Source organism: Aythya ferina (genome assembly GCF_964211825.1).
Source record: "Aythya ferina genome assembly, chromosome: 1".
In the NCBI taxonomy this organism is placed as follows: Eukaryota; Metazoa; Chordata; class Aves; order Anseriformes; family Anatidae; genus Aythya; species Aythya ferina.
The window spans coordinates 173,825,945-173,832,775 of NC_140296.1; positions in this window are offsets into that span (position 1 = coordinate 173,825,945).

Sequence of the window (6,831 nt, forward strand, 5' to 3'; positions counted from 1 at the left end):
AGAACCTAAGTTACAATAAGCAAAAAATTGCAGAATTCCTTTACTTCAGCTTATCCAAAAGCATTAACAGCTGTAAACCTCAACTATAATTGCAGAATAGAAGAAAGTCAAATACTATGAAATTAAAAAGTATGGAGAAAACCACTTTTGTCTTTAGAGAGTACTTTTACAATAATCTTATCACATTTATCTTCCAGGTCTTTTTTTTTCCTATCCACATACAGTTCTTAAGAAGCGTCAGAAAGCTGAGCAGAATATCTTTCCAGTATAAAGAAGACAAAGGCATGAAATCACATCATTTTCTTAGATAAGAAATAGCATCAGGCAAATGCATAATAGACTGTTCACATGGCCAGAAAAAGGAAGTAACAGCACTTACAAATACAATTTAAGACATAATTGTAGTATTCAAGTAATGGCTGCCAAAAATTTGTCTGTATTGTAGACTTGACCAGTGTTTTTCATTTTGTTGATACATTCTGTCAGTTTGTTTTCATTCAAACCTTGTGCATTCCTAATACGTCTCTGCCTGTGGAAGCCTTCTGACATTACTGCTTTTGTTTGGTATAGTTGTGGTCTTTTCCAGAGGAATAATTAAACATAGCATGAAAAAGAAAGTTCAAACTTCAGAGAGGGATCAATGGGAGAAGTTATTAATATTACATGCTGTGTAGTTGGTGTTAGAAAACTACTTATAAAACATTCACAGCTGTGTAATGTTTCAGATATGATCCAGGGAAGAAATATAACTGAACTACATTCTCAGGCTGTCTCTGAGTAGCTGACATGAATAGAGCATTAGATTCCTAATGTAGCTCTGAATTAGCCCTGGAACAAAATTAGCACTAGGACAACAGCCAGTGTTGTTAGGGAAATGAATGAGCCTTTATATAATGCTGTTTGCAGCTTACCTACAATGTGAACTGTTATTACTAGGTGTGTCCCAAGTTACTAGATAACTGGCTTTCCCCCCACACACACACACACACTCCCTGTCGTAAATCACTTCTGATAATGTATCAGAGATCCTTCTGTAGTTGATGTGTTTAAAAAAAAAAAAAGAAGGAACACAAGTAGTTACCAAAGTAATTTTAAACACCTTTGTAGATACAAAATAGGCACTAATGGACTGTTATTTTTGTTGTGTAATCTGTTGTGTAATCAATGACCCAAGAACACAGATGTATACCTGACTAGGTTATACTCAGAGCATTTGGTATGTTCTCAGCAGCTGCTGCTTGAAGGCTGTTGGAGAAAAACAGGTGATTCAATTGCAGATCTTTGACAGTAAAAGCAAGATGATAACTGAAAGATATGAAAACTGTAGGTCAGGAGTCGCGTAACTCTACTTCATCCAGTCTGCTGTGTTTTTAATGAAAACAAACTGCATTTGATTTGTACGTGAGGAAGAGGAGGGCTGGTTGAAAGGAAGGTGTTCACATGTAGAATTTTTGTGGGTGTACCTGGTTCATGTTGCTGCTGAATTTAGGCCACCAAGATTTACCTTGCATGTTGCACTCTATCCTAGCTTTCAGCTTATATCTCTAAATACATGTACAAGATCTGATGAAAGCATGCAAGATGAACGCGTTAAGAGAACTGCAAGCTTCACTTCATCCAGGAGATGGCAATATTTTTCCCTTCTAAGTTGCTATAGGTACTACTAAGTCTCTGAATTGAAGAGTTTAATTCAAAAATGGAGGAAATTCAAAAATCTGAAGTAAATCAAGTAAATAATTGTTTTCGGAGGGAGAAAGATTTTATTTATTAATTTATTAATTCTACACCCTCTTAGTGGCTGCATTTCTGTCATAGTGGGGGGAAAATGTCTAAGGTCAACATTTTAAAGAAAATTAATTACTTAGAAATTATTAATTTCCATAATTGTTATTATATTTTTATGGAAAATATAGAAATGTCCCAGTGCTATGCTTGAATGCTGTGGCATTTAAGGTGTCAAAAATTTCAGGTCATATTTATTGCCATGGCTTATTCAGACTTACCTTCTGAATCTCGTGAGGCGGGTCTATACAGATGATTATTCCTTTTTTTTTTTACTCAGTATTAAATGTTACAATTTTCTAGACTACTTGCTATTACCATTTTTTCTTTGAATATTGTCATCCAGTAAACCTGAAAGATATCCAAATTCATTATTTTCTATTTATCACTTAGGTGACGAGCAAGAATGTCAGTGGAACTGATCCTAGGACACTTCTGCAAAACATTCTTACAACTCTGTTTTCACAGTAGACTTTTTTTTATTCTTTCTGAAAACTCTAGCTACCTGCATTCATATGGTAGTATTTTCATCTCAGCCATGTTTCTCTGTCTTGTTTATGAGGATGTCCTGTGATAATCAGACATCAAGATACTTCATCTACTTTTTGTCATTAGACCAATGTTGTGAAAAAGAGGGTTTTAACATAACTTATTCTTGTCCAACTTTCTTGGTCATCTTATATCAGTTTCTGTGGAAAGCATTAATTAATATAGTCTGGATATTTGTTCCAATTTTTTTTTTTTTTAGAGATAAGAATTAACGGTCTTGACTCTGGTTTAAAAAAAAAAAAAAGTCCTCACTGCTTCTCTTCTCCCTTGCCTTTCTGTTTAAAAACAGATGATGTCTGTGTGACAGTTCTCAAATATAGCTATTGCTATTGCTTTTCATTCTGCCTCAGCTAATTTTTAACATATCTTATAGTGAAATCTTTTGGGGCCTAGACAATCTGCAAAAGTCTAACTTCAGGAAACTTACATTTGTTCTTCTCTTTCACTAGACAGATTTTTTTCTTTTTTCTTTTTATTTTTTGTCAATGATACAAATACAGTGTCTTGTAGTTGCTATCACTAGGGAAGACTGGAATGTCTTCCCAGCCATCAAACAGTTCATTCATTTTCATTCATCTTGCATAACTAACACTTCCCTTGGTGGTGGTTTTGTTTTTATTTTGATGCAAATGCACTTACAGAGCAATCTCGTCTGCTGCTTTTTCATTTCTTTTTTTTTTTTTTTTTTTTTTGTTCTGATACTGTGTCTGTGTTTGTTTGTTTGCTCTTAATTCTTAAATAATTTGTCCTCATTTCCATTTCTTGAACGCTTTTTTCTTCCGAGCCTGGTGAAGAGCTCTTTGTTGGTTAGGCTGGTCTTGCTATCATTTCTTTCCATTGACATAATCTAAGCTAGTTATCTTGATATTTAGTTGGGAACTGCTGGGTCTCCTGTGAGAGATTTTTCCTCCTGTGAAAACTTACTGAGCTAGAAGAAGAGACAGACTAAGTGAATAAAGTTTTCAAAGTTGTTCTCGGGTGCTGTGATGTCTAGGCAGCTTGAGATCACTTTAGCATCAATATTAGAATTCAGAGTATTAAATATACATTCCCCTCTTGCTCTCCTGCTGTCCTATATGATGACAGCTATAACAAATGTTAGCAAAGAGGGGGACTATGTGAGTCTTCTGCCACTATATTTCTTTTGGTAAATGAGTGCTTTTCTAAGAATAGCAACAAGGGCCTTACTAGAGCACTGCATATTTGTTGATTCTCACTTCTCCTCAGGTAAAACTCACCCTGCAGCTTTTCTTTCATAGCAGCTATCAATCACGCTATTTTTCCTGCTCTGAAATGGTGTTCTGAGCTGCACTTGAATAACTGCTGCCTTTGCATGATCTTCTGGGAACTTCCTTAACATGTAGTTCTTAGGGTTATGTTATTCAGAGTACAGAGTTACCTTGCAAAAGTGATTGATTACTCTTGATGATTATTCTTGAGAGCAGAAAACTAGCCCGACCCCTCAGGAACACATTCTGTGTTTGAACCTAGTCTTAATTTAACATTAGCAGATGCAAGTCTGCTAATGTAGTAGGTTTACGTGGCAAGGCTTTGGTAGTGGAGGGCTGCAGGGATGGCCTCTGTGAGAAGAATCCAGAAGCTGCCCCATGTAAGATAAGAGCCAGTTTCAGCTGGCTCCAGAGGGACCTACCGCTGGCCAGAGCCAAACCAATAAGCAATGTTGTTTGTCCCTCTGGGAGAGCAGGTTGGAGAAAAGGAGGAAAAATAAATAAATAAATAAAAAATGATGCACAACAGCAGCTGGGAGAGAGGAGTAAGAAAATGTGAGAGAAGCAGCCCTGCAGATCACAGGGTCAGTGCAGCAGGAGGGCAGGAGGTGCTCCAGGCAGGCAGCAGCAGTTCCCCTGCGGCCTGTGGAGAGGCCCCTGGTGGAGCAGGCTGTCCCCCTGCAGCCCATGGGTCCCACACGGAGCAGATCTCCACGCTGCAGCCCCCCCATGGGTGGAGGAGCCCCCGGTGGAGCAGGTGGATGTGGCCTGGAGGAGGCTGCGGCCCATGGAGAGCCCCCACAGGAGCAGGGCCTGGGCTGGAGCTGCAGCCCGTGGAGAGGAGCCCACGCAGGAGCAGGCCCTGGGCTGGAGCTGCCCCCCACCTGTGGGGGACCCGTGCTGGAGCAGTTTGCTCCTGGGGGATGGACCCCGTGGTACTGAGCCATGTGGGAGCAGTTCCTGAAGAGCTGCTGCCTGTGGGCAGCCCCTGCAGGCTCAGTTCGGGAAGGACGGCATCCTGTGGGAGGGATCCCACGGGGAGCAGGGGCAGAGAGGGACTGTGAGGGAGCAGCAGAGATGAAGCTTTAGGGACTGACCGCAGCCCCCTTCCCTGTTCCCTTGTGCTGCTAGGGGGGAGGAGGTGGAAGAGGGTGGATGGGGTGAAGGTGTTTTTAGTTTCTTTGTTTTTCGCTTCTCTATCTTGATAGTAATAGACAGTAAATTTCTGTAATCTCCCTGAGATGGGTCTATTTTGCCCATGAAAATAGTTGTTGAGCAATCTCCTTGTCCTTCTCAACCCCTGAGACCTTTCACTTTGAGGAGGGGGGGGTGAGAGAGCAGTTGTGGAGCTTAGCTGTCCACCTGAGTAAAACAACCACAGCTAAAGACCATGGACTTGCACTAGTGCTTAGTCTGGCCTTAACAGCTTTTCTGATTAGGAAAAGGGGAAATAGGAATTCTGGAATAAAAGGTGAAATTGTTTTTCGTTGTTGTAGCATCTTTTGAATATACTGTTCAGCCTGATTGCAGCACTGAAGATGCATGTGTTTTTATACGTCTATTCCCTTTTCGTCCTATTTCACATTAACCCTTTGTATGTGAGATCATTTTAGTTACATGCCACCTTGTGCCGAATCCCTCTCTACAAATTTCAGTCTGTTTTCACTGTGTCCTTCTTGTTTTCAATCAGGTTCAAACATTCTTCTCCACTGCCTTCTCTCTCCTGCAATTAGTTGCAAAGAGCCTAGCCTCTACAAGTATCATTTGGAGTCTCCTTTTAGTTTTCTAAAACTTTTGGCTCAAGGCTTGTTTCTGAAAGCTTTCAATACCTCTGCTTACAGACTCCATTTTGTAGGAATATCTCTCTAGTGTCTGGCTTTATAAAGCAAAGGAGGTACAGCACGGAAACTAAGGAAATTCCTTATTTTTTTTGTTTGTTTGTTTTGTTTTGTTTTGTTTTTTGTTTTTTTATTTTATTTTTCCTATTCAAGTGGTTGCTGAATTCAGTTATGGTTACCTACAAGGGAATAGTTTACTTTCTGCTGCTATTTAGAAAGCAACGTTTGCTTTTCAGACTTCTTTTTATCTTCAACCTATTGTTCTCTTCCAGCAGCTGTTAAATTTATAAAGTTTAAGGTGACAGGGGAATTAATAAATTTGATTTCTTGTCTATGTGTACCAAAAAAAAACCAAACACCTCTATCAGGGCTTCAAAAGAAGAAGTGAACCATTAGGTACAAATACTAATTATGATAACAAACAACAGAGTATAGAATAGTCTTTGTCCTGCATACCTGATGAGAATAGGACAAATTAATATTCTGTATATATATTGTCAAATTAAATTCCTGCTTTGTAGCTACATTCTTGGACAGGTCTGCCTCAAGGATCTGAGCAGTAAATCAATCTCTGTACGGAAAATAGCCAAAATGTATATATAATATATATTGCAAGAATGACTCTTTGTACTCCAGCTTGCACAGAAACAGCTTCCTCCCTGAAGAATCAATATTACTAAAGAGCAGGAAAGGAACAACTGGCAATGGCTGGCTTGCCCAACTGTGATTCTGATGGGAGAATTTGTATTTCTTAAGTCAAAATCCAATGTCTTTGTGACTGCACAGGGTTTAGGACTCAGTTTGATAAGTGATGCTTCAACTTGATTTGTAATGAATTGCTATTACAAAAATCACAGACACTTTCTCTTTAGAAAAGCATGCTGCAGAGTCTCGGTTGGGAGGTGGAAATGCTGTGAGTTTTTTCTAAAAGAGTCTGAAATTCACATTGTTGAAATGAAAAGTAAGGAGATACTGCTGTACACGAAAGCTTGTGTGTTATACCATGTAGCACATGAGCCTTGAGGACTCCAATTCTGTCCCTGCAGTTAGATTTTCTTTGCATTTTGTGATTGGATTCTGCAAGCATTAATAAAGCTCAAGGAGAATGTTATCTGGGTGTGCAATATCACAAGTGAAAAACAGGCCCGTCAAGCCTTGCTTTGCTAACTGAAATACTCTTTTGTTGGTCACTTCACACTCCTCTTTTATGCTGCCTGTATTTTCTGCACCGGGAGCATTACACAATGCTCTCTTTCTCTGGGTCCCAGACTCTGTGTGCCTCATTCAGCTCAGTGGCACACCTGAGGCTGGAGCACAGGACACCTGAGCAGCAGAGTTGGTAAAGCTCCTCTGAAAGAAGGTAAATGGCACGCAGTGTGGCAGCAGCGCTGTGCCCTCAGAAGCACATTCGTTGCTGGCCTCATGTGCTCTCA